Source organism: Homarus americanus, unplaced genomic scaffold (assembly GCF_018991925.1).
Source record: "Homarus americanus isolate GMGI-L3 unplaced genomic scaffold, GMGI_Hamer_2.0 scaffold51476, whole genome shotgun sequence".
In the NCBI taxonomy this organism is placed as follows: Eukaryota; Metazoa; Arthropoda; class Malacostraca; order Decapoda; family Nephropidae; genus Homarus; species Homarus americanus.
Window position 1 is genome coordinate 5,439,377 of NW_024736148.1, and position 21,507 is coordinate 5,460,883.

The 21,507-nt window shown below is 37.0% G+C and overlaps 1 long non-coding RNA gene across 1 annotated transcript; it reads left to right on the forward strand.

Annotated features, from left to right (window-relative positions):
• Positions 1-11,930: 11,930 nt before the first annotated feature.
• On the forward strand, positions 11,931-13,123 carry LOC121872084. The gene is made up of 2 exons (XR_006090020.1): positions 11,931-12,094; positions 12,571-13,123. It is a non-coding gene; the product is annotated as an uncharacterized LOC121872084 (long non-coding RNA).
• The last annotated feature ends 8,384 nt before the right edge of the window (positions 13,124-21,507 follow it).

The window sequence follows — 21,507 nt, forward strand, 5'->3', positions numbered from 1 at the left end:
CAGTACAAGTACTGTACATAGGGAAGTGGAGGTGCAAAGGTTCACAAAATATTTGTGTTTGTTGTCGGCAGTAGTGACGGTGCGGAGGGAGCGAGTTGGGAGGAGTGAGGTGACCTTGACGAGGAGAGCAGGGACGAGGAGATGCCAGCCAGTATATTTCGGGTGTATTAATTGTTTTTATAGCTATTTTTGCATTTTAATATTAAATACTGTACATTACGCTTTCAACAAAACTACCATTTCATCTCTGAGAACATAGAAATGTAATATTTTAAGGAAATGATGTAATGACATATGGAAAGTACAAAATTCGTGACGCAAGCAATGACTCTCTTTCTTTTCGCTCAAAAGATGTTGTGAATCATTTTTTCGCTAAAATGGATTTGGCTACTGGGCTTAAGCAGTGATGACGCAAGAGATCTGCTCCGGCTTACCGTACCGACACCTCACAGCTGGTGGTGCGTTGTTGCATCGCTTCCATTGTTTACTGGTAGTTACTGGTAAATATTTTTCAACCTAACGAAAACTATTACCCTTTTTAGAGGTCGCACTCCAATTTTTTGCAAAATAATTTGGTCTTAAAAACTCAAACTACACTAATAAGTATATATGGTAAATATGACATGGGGGGCCAGGGTTTATTTTTTTTTTGGGGAGGCATATATCGGCTGATTTTTAACATCCACAGCTATCTTTGTTACGTAACCCCCGCCAGATGTTGCTATATAGCAGACTGTATTCTTATTAAAGTTTATTTATAGATACTGTACATAAATTTTTGGTTCATTATATTTGGAAACATCAATCTTTGTTAATTAAATTTGAAACAAAAGAAAACTACGACACCGTGATTATTAAAATATTACATCACAAGTATATTTTACCCAGACTGAATGAATATAGGTATTCTCAGAAATAATATGAAAATATATTTTTGTTGAATGATAGATCATGACGGTAAAAAACACATTCTCGTCAAGAAACTAAAATATTTATTGTAATCGCTGAATGGCTTTGCTAAAAAAACCGTTGTACTCGTACTGTATTAGCAATAATATTCTATCCTATCATTAGCCTTATAATCCCACAACTGAAAACCATTCAAAAGCGATTATGGTAACATCTTTTGAACAAAAGAAAGAGAAAGCCATTGCTTTCGCCACAATTTTATCCCACTTTCCACTGTAATATGTACATCATTTCAGCAAAATATTATATTTCCATGTTCTCAGAAATAAATGGTAGTTTCTGCTGAAACGTAATGTACAATATTTAATATTTGAACTCCTCACAGATGTTAACGACTGTATATATATATATACACACACACACACACACACACACACACACACAGCCCTTAATATACGCGGGGGATAGGTAACAGAGATACCCGTGAATGTTAAGAATCCACGTATTTTTGCTGTCCTCCCCTATAAACACCCCTGGCCCCCCATGTCCTTATTTACCGTATATACCTGTGTGTAGTTCGAGTTTTTAAGACCAAATTTTTTTGGGCAAAAAATTGGGTGTCGACCTCTAAACGGGTAATAGTTTCGTTAGGTTGAAAAATATTTACCAGTAACTACCAGTAAACAATGGAAACGACGCACTATCAGCAGTGAGTGTTGGTACAGTTGCCGGGGCAGATCTCTTGCATCATCATAGCAAGCCCAAAGTAGCCAAATGCATGGTATGGTAGCACAGGACAATGTAAAACATAAAGTATTCATTTTTTAAAGTTTATTTATAGATACATAAATTTTTGTTCATTACATTTGAAACATCAATCTTTGTTAATTAAATTTGAAACAAAAGAAAACTACGATACAGTATTTCTAAATTCCGGGTATTTTCATGAAAATATTACATCACAAGTATATTTTACATTAACTGTGACTGAATGAATATATTCTCAGAAATAAATATGGAAATGTAATATTTTTGCTGAAATGACGTACGTATTACAGTAGAACGTGGGATAAAATCATGACGAAAACAATGACTCGCTTTCTTTCGTTGTTCAAAAGATTTTACCGTAATCACTTTTCAAATGGTTTTCAGTGAAAAAACTGTTGTATTACAATAATATTCTATCCTAATTCACTTGAATAAATACTACGATACCATATTTCTGAATATTTTCATTAAAATCCATCAAAATCATTTTCCTTGTCATCGTCTTCAGCACCAAACAGCTCCTCCCAGTCTTCTCCTTGAACAGGGCTAGAGGGTACGTGTTTTTTTAATCTTTTCAGTTAAAAAACTGTTACATCACATGTATATTTTACCTAAACTGCGCCTGAATGAATATATTCTCAGAAATAGATAGTAGTTTTGCTGAAACGTGATGTATTTCAATGTAAAATAGGATTTAAAATACATGACAAAAACAAAAGACTTTACCTAACCTTCCGATGTTCAAGAGATGTTACTAGTTTTTAATAGTTTTCGGTTAAAATACTGTTATATTACAATGATATTCTATTCATACTGTGCTTGATATAATACATTCACGGAAATGTAATATTTTTGCTGAGATGCCGTACGTATTACAGTGGAAAGTGGGATAAAATCGTGACGAAAACAATGACTCGCTTTCTTTCGTTCAAAAGATGTTACCGTAATCGCTTTTCGAATGGTTTTCAGTTAAAAAACTGTTGCATCACAAGTGAATTAGGATAGAATATTATTGTAATACAACAGTTTTTTAACTGAAAACCATTCGAAAAGCGATTACGGTAACATCTTTTGAACGAAAGAAAGCGAAAGTCGTTGCTTTCGTCACTTTCCACTGTAATACGTACGTCATTTCAGCAAAAATATTACATTTCCATATTCTCAGAAATAAATAGTAGTTTTGCTGAAATGTAATGTATTTCAATGTAAATTAGGATAAACTACATGAAAACAAAAGACTTTACCTAACCTTCCGATGTTCAAGATATGTTACTCGTTTTTTAATAGTTTTCGGTTAAAATACTGTTATATTAGTGATATTCTATTCATACTGTGCTTGACATAATACATTCACGGAAATGTAATATTTTTGCAACTACAATGCTGATGTCAACACAAGCGTGGTTACATCGAGACTGACTGACTGAGGGAGCACGGGAACGCGGGATGGTGTGGGTGATGTATGTGTGTGTGTGTGGTGTGCAGTGTGTGGTGTTGCGCGTGATTTGAATAATGTATATTCCTTTGAATGTATATTCCTAAAGCGGCAATACGCGTATTTGCAAATCCGTGTAAGTTAAACCCGCGTATGTTAAGGGCCGACTGTATGTGTGTGTGTGTGTGTGTTCCTTTCTCCAACTCTTGGATGATGCTATACTTCACCTCGTAGCTTAAGGAACGTCGTGTCTTCTTTGGTTTAGTGCCGCTGGGTCCAGGTAAGGAAAGGTTTTTCTCTGGGGGTGGTGGTCCGGCGGAAGCCATTTTACGGAACAATGGATGCGCGTTTACACGGAGTGGCCTTGAGGGATGAAACTGCCGCGGCTAGGTCAAGCGTCGTCTTTCCTCCCTCCCTCCCTCCCTCGGGTGGACACGTCATAATACTTTAAGCCAATTACAGCTAGCAGCAGAGGGGGGTAGGGATGCATGGCCAATCACAGGTCTGATACGTCATATGACGTCAGTGATAACGCAACAAGACACACACTGCGCAACCTTACCGCGCCGCTTGCCCAAGCGGAGGGAGGAGGAGGGAGAGGCAGGCAGGCAGGCGGGCGGGCGGGGCGAATCTAAAAATAGCGTCGCGCCGGACACTCTCCGCGTAATGGGGTTCACGTACCGCGTAATGTGAGCACGTGAGGTTCTGGCAAGGCACCGCGTTAACGTGGAAACGCGGAATGCGGGACCGCGTAAAGTGAGGGTTAACTGTGTATATATATATACAGTTGTACCCCACTTAACGCGGTCAATAGAACCCAGAGGGTCCCGTGTTAAGTGAAATCCGGGTTAAGTGAACAACAGAACATATGGGATTAATTCCAATAGAAACCGGCCCGACCCCCAAACTCCACTTTTTGAAGACACATAACTATGTTGTAGTAAAAATTACATCTTAATTTTATGATGGTACATGCACACAATTAATACTTAAGAGAAATAGAGAAATACAGTCGCCAAGTTAATGTCCATTCAAATAATGGACTCAACTCTCTCCCCCTCTCACACTACACTGCTGGCTCTTCCCTCTCTGAGAAATTTTTGGGGGAAAACCACTAAATTTTAATAAATAATACCTCAAACTAAAGTTAGGATAATACAATTGACATTGCTGGATTCCTTGTAAGACCAGGAATATTTTGAATATAAATGTCATATATTTTGCACAAAAGATAACATAGTTACTCAGAAAAATTTTTTATCTAAAATTTGTGTGTCTAATGCAAAATATATGATGTTTATATTCAAAATGATCACCAAATTATAAGAATTCCAGCAATGTAAATTATATTCTGGCCGGGTAATTTGTATGAATTTTATGAGCTAAAACAGGCAGTCAGGCAGGGTGGCGGGTGGTGCAAATCTAAAAATAGCGTCTCGAGCCGGACACTCACCGTGTATATGTGGAAAAAATCCGTGTTAAGTGAAAGTTCAGCTCTGGCGAGGCACCGCGTATATGATAAAACGCGTTAAGTGAAACCGCGTTAGGCGGGGTAATACTGTATATATATATATATACACCTAAACCCCGACTTACGACGGGGTTAGGGACCCAAATCCAGGTCGTAAGTCCGATATGGTCGTAAGTCCGATATAGATAAAAAAAAAAAAAAAAAAATTTTTTTTTTTTCAATTTTTTTTTAAAAATCTACAATGAAATACAGTACACTAAACGTAAAAAATAATGAGGAATGGGTACAGTAAAAGTAATAAATAATGAGGAATGGATACAGTGTGACTGAGCACTTACCTTAAATGTAGTCAGCTGAATGCACACAGGGCCCCCATAATTTTCTATTTACAGGATACATGGAGACTATATTAATTGGAAGAAGCAGAAGAGGAGACAGGGCTGGGTGGGTCATCAATGTCGCTTCCTTCAGACAGGTTTATGTACAGGGGTAGCTTGCTGGTTGAAGGTATTGGATCATCTTGAGGGAGTGAAGAGGCAGCACTGGTGGGGCGTGAGGAGCCAGTACTGGGGGACTTCTTGAAATAGGTGTCCAATTTAGACTGCACAGTTTGCTTTTTCTTTTCATTATAAATTTCTCTGTAGCAAGCAAGTGAATCTTGGATCATTCTGTCAACTTTGGCATAACGCTCATAATTTTGATCCATGTCATCAAACATTTGCATTGCTTTATTAATTGTAGCAAATGCCTCTGCCATATGTTTCACTGAAAACTTTTTGGGGGGGTGCAGGCTCTTCTTCTACATGTTGTCTCTCTTCTTCCTCTGCAACTTTCTGTGCATTTAGTTCAATAAGATCCTCATTACTGAGCTCTTCTGCTACACTTTCAACCAACTGTCCAACATCTTCAGTATCAATTTCTAACTCCAGCTGTTTACCTAACTCCACTATCTTGTTACTAATATCCAAAATAACTTCATTTTCATTAAATCCTTTGAAACTGTGCACATATCTTTTCAGGATTTTCTTCCATATTCCATTCATGCAATGTTTTGTAACCTGATCCCATGCTGTACTAATGTTCTTTATACATGACAAAATGTTGTACTCCTTCCAAAACTCTGTGCGTTTTCTCACCTTCAGTAGCAGCAACAGCCTGAGCGAAGGTCGTGCGTAAATAATACGCTTTAAAGGCAGAAATAGCACCTTGATCCATGGGTTGGATGATAGAGGTAGTGTTAGGTGGAATGTACACTACCTTAACATCAGGGTGCATGTCGTCCAGGTGTGGTGGGTGTCCCGGAGCATTATCCAAAATCAGCAAAATCTTGAATGGAATCCGTTGTTGCAGACAATACTCCTTGGCTCGTGGAATGAAACAAGTCATGAATCAATCCTCAAACAGTGCTAAGGTCATCCAGGCTTTCTTATTACTGCGATACAACACTGGCAATGTGTGCTTGCTGACATGTTTAAAAGCCCTGGGGTTCTCCGAATGATAGATCATGAAGGGCTTTAGCTTGAAACCAGCAACATTCCCCCCCAACAGAAGTGTAATTTTGTCCTTGAATGCCTTAATTCCGGGCGTTGTTTTTGCCTCTTTGTGGATGTATGTCCGCTCAGGCATGCGCTTCCATAATAATCCAGTCTCATCCACATTGAATATTTGCTCAGGCAAATAATTCCCTTCCACAATCACATCATCTAACTCTTCCTGTGCTTTATAGCATGTTTTCTTCATTTTTAGTCACTCCTGATTCTTTCAGTTTTTCTGTTTTAGTCTGTATGTTAGAACACCAGGCACACGCTTCTGCATCTGGTCTTCATCCATATCACCAATTTTTCCATATCGGGATAGACCTTGTCTTTTCTTTGATATTATAGTTACCTCATAGGTGTTGTCTTCACAACTTCACCTAATAATGCCCTTGTCCTTCAGAATAGTGGATATAGTTTATAGAGAAACCTAGGGTCATGGAGATCGTTGCTACTGTTTTTTCCATTCTCATACTGTGTTATTATCTTCGCTTCATCTCAAAAGTAATTGCTCTGTCTCTCTTTTCCTGAGTACCCCACCAGCACTTCCTACCTTTTACGCTTCCAGTCAATATAAAGTCAATTAAATACAATAATAACGTAGTTCACAGCTTAATCAGTATAGACATACAGCCAAACACAAACAAAGCGCCTCCACTGGAGGAGAGTGTAGCCACGAGGCGACCTGCCACCCTCCCTCTCTCGCCCGGGACGGAAACGTTGTATAGAAAATGCGCTGCCATTTGAAAAAATTTGGTCACGATGGTCGAGTCAAGGTCCAGATGGACGCACGTCAAAGCAGGTCAAGTACCAATGGACGAAGTCCATAGTCGTAAGTCGGGGTCTAGGTGTATATATATATATATATATATATATATATATATATATATATATATATATATATATATATATATATATATATATATATATATATATATATATATATATATATATATATATATATATATATATATATATATATATATATATATATATATACAGTTAACCTCACTTTACGCTGGTCGCAGATTCCGCTGCTTCCACGTTAACGCGGTGCCTTGCCAGAACCTCACGTGCTGCACATTGCGCACGTGAACCCCATTACGGGAGAGTGTCCGCGCGACGCTATTTTTAGATTCGCCCCACTCACACTCCGCCCGACTTTACGACGGGTTAGGGACCCAACCAGGTCGGAAGTCCGACATAGATAATTTTTTTTTTTTTAAATAAATAATCTACAATGAAATACAGTACAGTAAAAGTAATGAATAATGAGGAATGGATACAGTACAGTGAAAGTAATAAATAAAAGGAATAGTTACAGTGTGACTGAGCACTTACCTTTAATGTAGTCAGCTGAATGCACATGGGGCCCCTATAATTTTCTAATTATACATGGAGACTACATTAACTGGAAACGTTCGGTATAGAAAAAAAATATTTTAAAAATTTTTTTTTTTTTTTTAATAAAAAATTCTGGGTTGTTTAAGCCTGACGGTTAAGTCGGGGTTCTGTATATATATATATATATATATATATATATATATCATAAATCAAAATACTAGTGCTGAATAAAGACGAAGTGTTTTATTTTGTATTTATATATATATATATATATATATATATATATATATATATATATATATATATATATATATATATATATATATATATATATATATATATATATATATATATATTATATATATATATATATATATATATATATATATATATATATATATATATATATATATATATATATATATATATATATATTATATACCTAAACCGACTTATTTAATTATACGGACTTACGTCCAATGGTACTTATTTACCTGCTTTTGGACGTGACGTCCATACGACATACGATCTGTAATCAGCGACCAATTTTTTCAAATGACGCCAGATTTTCTATACCAAACGTCAGCCTGGCGAGAGGGAGGATGGCTTGGGGACGCCGTGGCTGCTGCCTCCTCCAGTGGGCGCTTTTGTTTGTGTTTGGCTATACGTATCCTATGCTGATACATGTGAACTTTCGTTATTATTATTGTATTTTAATTGACTTTATAATGACTAGAAGCGTAAGAGAGTAGAGTGCGGTGGTACTCCAAGAAAAGGAGACAGGCAATTACTTTTGAGATGAAACTGAAGAGATAATAACACAGTATGAGAATGGAAAAACAATAACAACAATCTCCGCGCGACCTGGGTTTCTCACACTCGACCATATCCACTATTCTGAAGGACAGGAGAGCGTGTGAAGTAGTAAGAAGAACCTTACCTATAAAAAGGGAACTATAATAACAAAAGAAAAGACAAGGTCCCTATCACGATATGGAAAAATTGTGCGATGATATGGATAGAAGACCAGATGCGGCGTGTACCCACTTAAATGTTCTAACCATACAGGCTAAACAGAAGCCTGTTCAAAGCCTGAAGGAGCAGGCAGGAGATGAATGTGAATCAAACCTTTGGGAAGTCAGGGGTGGTTTGATAGATTTAAAAAAGCAGCTACAGTCTACAGTGTTAAGGTGAGTGGAGGCAACTAGTGCCGATGTTGGTGCTGCGAAGCTTTGGAGAGTTAGATGATGTGATTGCCGAGAGGAATTGTTGCCCAGAGCAAATATTCAATAATGAATGAACTGAATTATTAATGAAGCGCTCCTGTTTGAACTGCGCTCTTGAATTCAAACTTTGATCAGGAAATACTTCTGTGAAAATGTTGCTGGTTTCAAGCTAAAGCCCTTCATGATCTATCATTCAGAGAACCCCAGGGCTTTTAAACATGTCAGCAAGCACACACTGCCAGTGTTTTATCGCAGTAACAAGAAAGCCTGGATGACCCTAGTACTATTTGAGGATTGGTTCATGACTTGTTTCATTCCATGAGCCAAGGAGTATTGTCTGCAACAAAGGATTCCATTCAAGATTTTACTGATTTTGGATAATGCTCCGGGACACCCACCACACCTGGACGACATGCACCCTGATGTTAAGGTAGTGTACATGCCACCTAACACTACCTCTATCATCCAACCCATGGATCAAGGTGTTATTTCTGCCTTTAAAGCATATTATTTACGCACGACCTTCGCTCAGGCTGTTGCTGCTACTGAAGGTGAGAAAACGCTCAGACAGTTTTGGAAGGAGTACAACATTTTGTCATGTATAAAGAACATTAGTGCAGCATGGGATCAGGTTACAAAACATTGCATGAATGGAATATGGAAGAAAATCCTGAAAAGATATGTGAACAGTTTCAAAGGATTTAATGAAAGTGAAGTTATTTTGGATATTAGTAACAAGATAGTGGACTTAGGTAAACAGCTGGAGTTAGAAATTGATACTGAAGATGTTGGACAGTTGGTTGAAAGTGTAGCAGAAGAGCTCAGTAACGAGGATCTTATTGAACTAGATGCACAGAAAGTTGCAGAGGAAGAAGAGAGACAAAATGTAGAAGAAGAGCCTGCACCCCCCAAAAAGTTTTCAGTGAAACATATGGCAGAGGCATTTGCTACAATTAATAAAGCAATGCAAATGTTTGATGACATGGATCAAAATTATGAGCGTTATGCCAAAGTTGACAGAATGATCCAAGATTCACTTGCTTGCTACAGAGAAATTTATAATGAAAAGAAAAAGCAAACTGTGCAGTCTAAATTGGACACCTATTTCAAGAAGTCCCCCAGTACTGGCTCCTCACGCCCCACCAGTGCTGCCTCTTCACTCCCTCAAGATGATCCAATACCTTCAACCAGCAAGTTACCCCTGTACATAAACCTGTCTGAAGGAAGCGACATTGATGACCCACCCAGCCCTGTCTCCTCTTCTGCTTCTTCCAATTAATATAGTCTCCATGTATCCTGTAAATAGAAAATTATGGGGGCCCCGTGTGCATTCAGCTGACTACATTTAAGGTAAGTGCTCAGTCACACTGTATCCATTCCTCATTATTTATTACTTTTACTGTACTGTATCCATTCCTCATTATTTTTTACGTTTAGTGTACTGTATTTCATTGTAGATTTTTAAAAAAAAATTGAAAAAAAATTTTGAATTTTTTTTTTTTGAAAATTTTTTATTTTTTTATTTTTTTTATTTTTATCTATATCGGACTTACGACCATATCGGACTTACGACCTGGATTTGGGTCCCTAACCCCGTCGTAAGTCGGGGTAGGTATATATATATATATATATATATATATATATATATATATATATATATATATATATATATATATATATATATATATATATACATACAACCCTCACTTTACGCGGTCCCACATTCCACGTTTACGAGGTGCCCTGCCAGAACCCAGGATGCTCACATTCCGTGGTGGGTGTACCCCTTTACACGGTGAAGAATAATTTTTTTATTTAGCTCATAAAATTCATACAAATTATCCGGCCAGAATATAATTTACATTGCTGGAATTCTTACAATTTGATGATCATTTTGAATATAAACATCATAGATTTTGCATTAGACATACAAATTTTAGATATAATGTTTACTCTTGAGTAAATATGTTATCTTTTGTGCAAATTATATGATATTTATATTCAAAATATTCCTGGTCTTTCAAGGAATCCAGCAATGTCAATTATATTATCCTAACTTTAGTCTGATTTATTATTTATTACTAAAAAGGTAAACAGTCTGGTATTCCCACACATTTATCTAGTAGGGACGTTGGTGGGGGGTGGGGGGGAGGGACCGGCGACCGACCATCTGTTACTGTGTGAAGAATATTTTTTTTTTTTATTAACTGAAGATTTTTATTTTAGCTCATAAAATTCATACAAATTACCCGGCCAGAATATAATTTACATTGCTGGAATTCTTACAATTTGATGATCATTTTGAATATAAACATCATATATTTTGCATTAGACATAAAATTTTTAGATATAATGTTCACTCTGAGTAAGTATGTTATCTTTTGTGCAAAATATATGACGTTTATATTCAAAATATTCCTGGTCTTACAAGGAATCCAGCAATGTCAATTATATTATCCTAACTTTAATCTGAGGTATTATTTAATACTAAATGTTAAAATCTAGTTTTTTCACCCACTCTTTCTCTTGAAGGGAGGGTTGGTGGGAGGTGGGGGGGAGGGTTGGGACGGACTGACCATCTGGCTGGTTGGAAGAGGGGGGGAGGCAAGGTGGGGTACTTTGATTGACAGATAGTGTCGTGAAGAATATTTTTTTTTTTTATTAACTGAAGATATTTGTTTTAGCTCATAAAATTCATACAAATTACCCGGCCAGAATATAATTTACATTGCTGGAATTCTTACAATTTGATGATCATTTTGAATATAAACATTATAGATTTTGCATTAGACATACAAATTTTAGATGTAATGTTTAATCTGAGTAAATATGTTATCTTTTGTGAAAAATATATGACATTTATATTCAAAATATTCCTGGTCTTACAAGGAATCCAGCAATGTCAATTATATTATCCTAACTTTAGTTTGAGGTATTATTTATTACTATACCTGGTTTTCCCCCCAAAATTTCTCAGAGGGAAGAGCCAGCAGTGTAGTGTGAGAAGAGGGGGAGGGAGTTGAGTCCATTATTTGAATGGACATTAGCTTGTATTTCTCTATTTCTCTTAAGTATTAATTGTGTGCATGTACCATCATAAAATTAAGATGTTATTTTTACTAGAACATAGGTATTGTGTTGGAAAAAGTGGAGTTTGGGGGTCAGCTGGTCTCTATTTCATTTAATCCCATATGTTATGTTATTCACTTTACGCGTTTCTCACTTTCCGCGTTACCCTGTGGGTTACATTAACCGCGTAAAGTGAGGGTTGACTGTATATATATATATATATAATTTTTTTTTTGATTGATATTAATACGGGGTATTACATTTACAGCGTCATCGACTTGTGAATTCCTCCCTTGCAGAAGAATTACAGAATGGAGTTCATGCACTGTCTATTGTGGTAAGTGTTCTTTTCCTCTGATTAAAAATGTTCATGAAATAGCATTAGTAGGTTGTGGTTTGTTCTTTAACTGTCAAATAGAACAGTGAGCACACACTTACTAAAGCTGTACAGTATTGGGCACACATATAAGTTCTTTTTACACAATTGATTACCCCATAAACCTTGGGTGTCAGTCTGGGGAAATAGTTACTCCATTGATGTTTCTGGTGTTGCTGAAGTTGCATAAGATAGTTGGGTCCTTAAATAAGTTTGATTTGGTTGGGGTTACTTGACTTGTATAGTTTTCAGAGGTTGTCTGTGGATTCTGTTTTTATCCAGTCAGATATCTGTCTTATTAATCCTGTATGTCAGAATTAAATATGTACGTTTTACTTGCCGTGTCAGTTTGCAAGTGACTAATTTGATGGAATTTAAATATTGATTCTGATAAAAAAAAGTGGTGAAATTCTTAATAAAATAACTTATTTTTCCAGGCTCGAACACCAGATCAGTGGGCCAAAGAACCTCAAGAAATTGAACGTAGTCCTGCATGTCAAGGTGGCTTTGGCAAGTAACACAACTCTTGTATCTTTGGAAAATGGTAAGTTATATGTGGAAAATACTAAGTAATTAAGTTCGAGCAAGCACATGCCTGTAAGGTGGTGGTTTTGGGGTACAGTATAGTGCTGTTAATTTTCTTTCCAGTAATGCAAAGCTCATAGAAAGTTTCAATTTTTTTTTATGTATATTGTCATTGAATTAACATGTTCAAAATGTCAATTTGACATCAATCTTAGGTGATGGTTGTTAGAATTTGGGAAAAATGAAATCAGGTCCATAAAAGTTAGTTGACTAAGATAGTTATGGATATTTTCTTAAATTGTACTCTAGACTTAAGTTGTTGTTAGGTTGGTGTGTTTATCATGATGTGAGCCTTTTCTGGCATAATATTGTCATCAAATCAAGTGGGGATAAACTAAAGTCTTCAAGGTACCAAGGTTGAGAAAGTATGTACTATTTTTGATGTAAATAAATATGTATACAGTATCTTTCTTTCAGTTTTCAGTAGCAAATACTTCCACTAACAATATGCTTTTACAGTACTTTTCCTAGTTTGTCTTGAAGTAAATATCTTTTCTCATGTTTCTATATTACTAATCACTGAAGCATTCTTTATGCACAGAAGACAGCTGGGCATATTTGAAAGAACATTAAACAAAGTGGATGTTCATTTCACTATTCTATGGGATCCATCACCTCAACTGCTCTATACTGTATCTATCTTCCAGTACATTAATATGATTGTTGCCAGGATTTTAAATATACAGTATTATCATTTGTTGTAGTTTGTTTAAATTTGGTGTGTATCTTGGGGCCTTTTTTAACCCATTTAATGCTGACATGCCTCTGGCAGTTGACAGAGGAAAGGAAACCCTTCTTGTGTGAAAAGTGCCACACTGAGGGAACACTTGAAAATCATTGAATAGTTAACGAACACCATAGAAAAATACATACAGTATAAGGCAACTAGAGAGTATAAATGAGGGGGAATCAGTGCTGCTCTTGATTCTGGTCATCCAGCACTGTTTTGGGAAAGAGCTTGTAGGAATGAACAACTTAGAATTAGGGCAGAGGTTGCTTCGTTTTGATGGGTATGTGATTCAGTAGATCCTTGATACTGTGCGTTTGATATTGAGTGTCACCCTACCTCCTCGTACCTCCAAGCAACAATTTCACTTCTCATCTATAACTAATAAAGTCTAGTAAGGTATGAAACATAGATATTATCACAATATTCTTATTGTAGAGCTGGCAGGAATCATTCAGGAGGCAAAATGAACTCAGATAAAATTAGGGTGAGAATGTTCTGGAATGTATCTGTCATGCTGCTGCTGCACCATAATTTCCACAAGTTTAGTGTTATTAATCGGGGTTACATTGTAAGAGGTTATTTTTATGACATTTATGTCAAATACCTCTATAATTCACAACTCTTACTCCAAAGAAGTTAGCTTCGACAATTTTCTATACTTATGGCTGGCTTGTTTAACTTGAGGCTGTGACCTTTACTATAAGAAACCCATTAAATATGTTCTTAATGTTTTGGATCTTAGAGAAGCATTAATTATTTTTAATACATAGTGGCTGTTTAGCCATCATCAGTTGGATAGCCTGGTAGTCTACACCAGTGGTTCCCAACCTCAGGTCGCGATCCAAATCAGGGTTGCGGGGTGTCCTCAGTAGGGTCGCGAGTGGCCCTCAGACAATTTTAAAAATATAGTACTTATCATAAAGTCATAAAAATTTTTTGCTTAACATTCAAGCTATATAATATATTATATTCCTGAGGGTCACGACACTGTATTGTTGGAAAATTTATGGTCGCAGCCAAAAAAGGTTGGAACCACTGGTCTACTTTGTCAGGATGGCTACATAGACAGCCAAGCTATTCAACCGTGAACCCATAAACATATTGACACTCGGGATCGCCTGAAATTTATTTAATGAGCCTGTCACTGGGTCTGTTTGGAGTCCACAGAATGACCAGAAATCGTAGAGAAGATATTTTTTTACCGAGTGCTATTCGTGGCTAAGATATTGTCAAATATTTACTGCATTCAAATGATGCCTCCTACATACAAAAGGCTGGGAAGTCATATGAAACCCTCAAAAATAAAGTAATAAACAAAAGCCATTTTGGCGAGTACAGTACAAGTGAAATTTAAAATTTACTGTTGATTCCTCTTTGTGCTGTACCCACATCATTGCATCAGTCAGTATAAAATGTACATGGCAAGAATGAGTAAATCATGAGGAAGATGATGGTGTAATAATAAAAAAAGATAATGTTAAAAGTAGCGGAGTTACTGAATAAAGAGTAAAAATAAGTGGTGGTTAGGCGTGCAGTCGCCGAAATGTTTATACACCTTTTATTTATTTATTTTTATTTTTTTTAATCTTTTGTAAGCGGTTTTTCATGACGGATTATTACTGTACACATACTAAGGAAGAGAAATAGACCAGTTAGAAGTTTCTGTGACAAAAACTTAAATTTTGGCAATAATATTTCCACTTTCCACTGAGATGAGGTAGGCCTTGACATATGCATGACATTGGCGATGCCCTTAGGAATGCGTATCAAATAATCACAATACAGCTACTCCTCGACGACTTACGACATACTCGACCTACGACCACCCGAACATACGACCGCCTCAGTCGTACCAAAATTTTGTCAAATTACGTATTTTTGAGTCCCCACATTTGTAATTCACTTTTAAATGGTTGGCAAGCTTAAAAGTGAAAGTTTTGTGGTGCTGAGAAGAAAAAGAGACACTCATTTTAGATTTTATATGTATTATTTAAGCATTTTCGACTTACGACCTGGATTTGGGTCCCTAACCCCGTCATAAGTCGAGGAGCAGCTATATATTCATTATAATTTACCATTCTCATACATATGCCTCTACTGCACTACATTTCACTATCACTTATTATTTTTCCAAGCTAGGCCTATATATTATGACATGCTTTTGTGTGGTAGTTGCGACGATATTGTGAGTAGCCATTTCACCAACATCTCATAAATTAAAAAATATTTCACTATTTCATTGTAAATATTTCAATAAACATCACTTTATCACATCATAAGAATAAATATCGAGGTTGTAAGTAATAAATATTTGGAGACAGTGATGCAAATGCCATGGTAGCCATTTTTAAATCACGCCTGGGACACACACACCTCTTGCTTACTGAGTCAGATACATAACTGGCATGTTTGTCTGGAGGCTGCGCTGTCCACTGCAGATCGAAATGTTGCCACCTAGCCTTAAAGCTTGATTCCATGCACAAGAGTGGCGTTAAAATTTGAAGTACTGTACGGTAATTCGACCAGGACTTTTAGAGAAAATGAATTATACACCACAGTTGCGTGTCTGATCACGAGGCAAAAGTTTCATTTACATTAAATCAAAACGCCACATAGGAGTGAGTGATCCCGAGTGTGTTAACAACTATATATCTGTAATTAAACCTTTGTGGCCCTGAGCTAGTGGAGCCTGCCTTTAGACATGTTACGATACCGTAGTTACATGTGTATATTTGTGAAGGTACAGTAGATATGTTTTCTTGTACAGTCAGCCAAAGATGCACCAACCACACCCTGGGTCTCGTGCTCACAATTTTACCTGGCAATACTTGGTAAAGGAAGGCTGTATGTAAAGGTGATTGGTGGATCTGTTTTTGGCTGTATCACTGTCAGGATAAATATTAAACAAACCAAAGGTAACATTTTTATAATAATAAACTATTCATTGTTATTTAAGGTCATGCAAAGTTTCCAAATGTTCGTATATTTGTTTAAATAATGAAGAAAATTATATTAATGAATTGGCAACTCTACTATAACCACAGCTGTTTCTATGGAAGTTATTTTTACATATTGAACACTTTTATTCACGGTAGGCAAAAATGGAAAATCTGGTTAATCACCTACCTACACACGCAACTACAGTATAAAAAAATTATAATGATTTGTATCATAACATGTACAGTATATAGGCAGGTTCCACTAATTCAGGACCACAAGGGTTTAGTTACAGATATACCCTGTAGTACAGTTGTTAATATGCTTATGGGTTCAAGGTTGAATAACCTGGCTGTCTATGCAGCCGTCCTAGCTGTGTAGACTACCAGGCTATTCAACTAGTGACAGTTGAAGGGTCACATGTTTTAAATGTTTCTTTAGATATACAGTATTTTTTTAAGGTTTAATATCAAATAAAAACAATCAATAAGCTGATGAAAACCTTAAATTTCCCTGCCCACAGTAGATGGCAGCACCTTCAGGCTGAACAACTGCAGTACAAGCAGCTGTTCTGCCACAAGGAAAAATGATAATTTGTTAATAAGTGTTTTGAAATGATGGAATTAGTGTTGGAGTGAGAAAAGGTGGTGTTTTAAAGGATTTGGGGGGCTGCAGTCCTGTATCCTTTATTACCAATTGAAATATGTAAAGTACAATAATATAATGATTCAGTATTGCACAACAATTCAGTCCCACTCTTGTGTTATCTATATCAAGGGTCTACTGAATTCAGGTAATACTTTACTGTATGTGTTCTGAGGCTGCCTCCACAGTAAGTACATAAAAGGCGATAGAAACTCCACAATATGAAAATATAGTTTTATTCATTCAACATGAATATTTGTGGTCATGAAAAATATTACAGTACTTTTAATTTTTTTTAAACTACTGGCTGTGTACTTATTCCAATAGCTAGTTTTATTCATTTTGACAAATCAATCCACAATATCACTGTACAGTACTATAGTTTTTCTTGTTTAATAACATATTAAATCACACCACTTACAATGTTGTAAATATTCACAGGAATGTGAATATGAAGACTAATAAAACCCACATAGTAGATTTTCTGATTTAATAAAGATTTGTTATTCACTGGCATCGTCCTCTTCAGTTGCATGTACAGGGAAGAGTGAGGCTACAGAGAACTTACAAAAACAGATAAATCAGTACTGTACATTACAACCATAAGTGAGGGCATAGCAACACAGGATTAGGTAAGGTCAGTCATGTAATGACTAAAGAACCAGATACCTCATTAATTAATATATTTCATAAATTCTTTCAATCAAAATCTAAGTTTTATATTTCTGAATCCTTCTTGAGGGGTCATATAAGGGGTCTAAAGTTGGAATGGTACTGTTTTAGAACCTTTGTGAACATGTGTTTAAATCAACATCATCATCCCTGTTTTACAAAAATTTTCCATGCTTTTGTGGGATAGCTGTGGTTACCTGATGTTAGCTTTCTTCAGTGCAGTCTCTTGCATCCATTTATCAAGTTCTTATCTCTGATGTCATTTTTATACAACCCCTCTCCATATCGTTCTTGTCCTACCTCTAACTCTCCTTATCTCCACATTCAAACTCATGTATCTCTTGCCCCATTCCTCGCAGCCTGCCTCTGCATAAAACCTTACCAGAATTCTCAATACCCAGCTGACCTCTTAGCTATAAACAGGGTTTCTTATCTCTCAATGCATGTTACACATCCATCTCACCATTGTCATTTCAACTCGCTCAATCCTGTGTACAGTATGTTATCCTTCTTTACCTAGCAGACATTTATAGGGTGTATGTGTGGGGGCATTGTTATGTTAACTTTAAACTCCTGAACTTAATCATACACCAAAATTTACCATATGTATCTCCCTACACTCCTGCCAACCTTGATATCTTAGTATGACCCCTTAAAAATATTAAATGTAACTACTGTAACTTATTGCTTCCTTTCCAACAGTATTTAATGAGATTTTTCTTTAGTGAGTTGATTTAGTATGCAGTCAACCCTCGCTTTACGCGGTCCCACTTTACGCGTTTCCATGTTTACGCGGTACCCTGCCGAAATCGGAATGCTCACTTTCCGCGGTGTGTGTACCCTTTTACGCGGAGAGCGGCGCGAGCAGGGTGCCCACAAGGTCGCCCAGTCATCAAAACATTACCGAGTTCTTCACCTGCCACCCACCACAGCCGGCCCAAGTCAGTGATAGTGATAATGATAGTGAGGATATGGACTTATATGGACTTTGAGGGGTTTGACAAAGAGGCCCTGCAAGCCTCTGTGGTGGATAGTGATATAATTGTTATAAGTGATACAGGTGAGGGCCAATAATCTGCCCTCTGCCTTTGAACCAACCCCCCATCCCCGTGTGCCCAGCCATCTTTTCTACTAATGTAAGTGTTAAAAAACCTAATATTGATATTTCTCCTAATTATTAAATGTGTGTGCATACCATCATAAAATTAAGAAGTTATTTTTACTACAACGTAGGTATTGTGTCTGAAAAAGTGGAGTTTGGGGGTCGGCCCGGTCTCTATTTCAATTACAGGTAGTTCTGCTATAACGCGATAATTGTGTTCTTGTAAAATATCGTGTTATAGAAAATCGCGTAATAGAAATAACAGGGCTTATGGAGAAAATAGGGTTAGGTGCAGATTACTCGAAATCGAAAAAATTTAGTAGTTAGCCTAACACAAAGGATAGCACAGTCTAAATAAATGTTACATTCATATCTAATAATGAAATCATACAGTAAATGTAACACTTTACCTTGAAAAAATATGAATATAACTTGATGGGGAGAAGGGTGATTTTGAGGTTGATAACATCGAGCTTCTCTTCAAGTGTTATAGCCTTTCTTTTACGATCATCACCGGGAATGCGATCACCAGAACGCTTCTTGGAGATATTCTTCTTTACCATATTCACAGTTAATGCCACAAAATTGGAGAAATAGTAAGCAAAATCGTGTTACAGCAAACAAGCGGTTGCTATAGCAAATAAGCTGCTCACAGTAGCAAATAAGCTGTCATATGAGTAGCAAAATAAGGCTCAAGAAGAGAGCAAACAAGCCGCTCACATGAGAAAGAAAATGCTGCCTCGTTTATACAAATATCGTCTAATTCACCCATAAGAGCAAATTCGCTATCAAACACGCGAGGCAGAACTCACTGTAATCCCATATGTTGTGTTGTTCACTTTACGCCGCTTCTCACTTTACTGGCCAGGCTGAATTAACTCATGAAGTGAGGGTCACACGGCTGTATATATATATTTTTTTTACAACAGTTAACTTCAAATCTATTTTCCTTAATTGTGGTAATTGTATCTAGATCTCTACCAGTTTCTGCTATACACTATAGACATAGTCATCATCTAGATGAAATAATAGGATCCCAGATTCCACATGGCTCCGGGACGTAAGCCAGCCTCATCAAAGGCAAATATTACTAGCAAAGACTCTAAAGTGACCAAGAGATCAAGAATAGTGATGACCTTAACGGAAAAAAACAGTTTTATTGGGCAAGCTCAGAGGTGGTATGAGATGGCTCGAGATGCGGTGAAGACTGACAATTCATTTGTGTCTTTTTGTCAGAATACAAGTCTTCAAGTGGAGGAATGTGGGTGGAAGAGGACTGGCTGGCTGGCGTGACTGCGTGAGGGCAGCAGACCCCGGGACAGCAGGGAAAGGCTGGCAATGGGTGTCTCTTTTTCTTCTCAGCATCATGAGAACTCTCACTTTTACACTTGCCAGCCATTTTAAAGGGAATTACAAACAAAAATTTTGTCAGTACACAGCGCAATCACTAACGTCAGGACTCGAAAATACGTAATTTGAAAAATATTTTATACGACAATGGCGGTCGTATGTCCGGATTGTCGTAAGTCGAGGAGTACCTGTACTTGTAAATAATTTTTTTTTTATACCGTATACAGTCTCCTCGATTTACAACGGGGTTCCGTCCCGACGACCAGGTCGCAAATCGATTTGGTCGTAAGTCGAAAAGGCGAAAAATAATGCGTATAGAAATTCTAAAATGAAATACAGTACAGTAAAAGCAATCAATAATGAAAAATGAATAAAGTGCTACTGTGAACTTACCTTTAATGTAGTCAGCTGAATGCACACGGGGCCTCAATAATATTTTAATTAACCATGGAGACTACATGAATTGGATAAAGCAGAGGAGGAGACAGGGCTGGGTGGGTCATCAATTTCGCTTTCTTCAGACAGGCTAACATACTTGCTTGTTGAAGGTATTGGATCATCTTTAGGGAGTGAAGAGGCAGCAGTGGTGGGGCGTTAGGAGACAGCAGTGGGGGACTTCTTAAAATATATGTCCGTCCAATTTAGACTGCACAGTTTGCTTTTTCATTTCATTGTAAATTTCCCTGTAGCAAGCAAGTGCATCTTGGATCAGTCTGTCAACTTTTGCAAAACGCTCAACATTTTGAACCATTTCTTCAAACATTTGCTTCCCCTTATTAATAGCAGCAAATGCCTCTGCCATTTGTTTCACTGAAAACTTTTTGGGGGGGTGCAGGTTCTTCATCTACATTTTGTCTCTTCTTCCTCTGCAATTTTTTGTGCATCCAGTTCAATAAGATCCTCGTTACTGAGCTCTTCTGCTACACTTTCCCCCAACTGTTTACCCAACTGCACTATCTTGTTACTAATCACAGAAATTGCTTCATCTTCATTAAATCCTTTGAAACTGTTCATATATCTTTTCAGGACCTTCTTTCATATTCCATTCATGAACTGACCTGTAACCTCATCCCATGCTGCAGCTATGTTCTTTGTACATTGCAAAATGTTGTAGTCCTTCCAAAACTCTCTTGAGCGTTTTCTCACGTTCAGTAGCAGCAATAGCCTGAGCGAAGGTCGTATGTAAATACCTGTAATACGCTTTAAAAGCAGCAATAGCACCTTGATCCATGGGTTGGATGATAGAGGTAGTGTTTGGTGGAAGGTAGATTACCTTAACATCAGGGTGCATGTCGTCCAGGTGTGGTGGGTGTCCCGGAGCATTATCGAAAATTAATAAAATTTTGAAGGCAA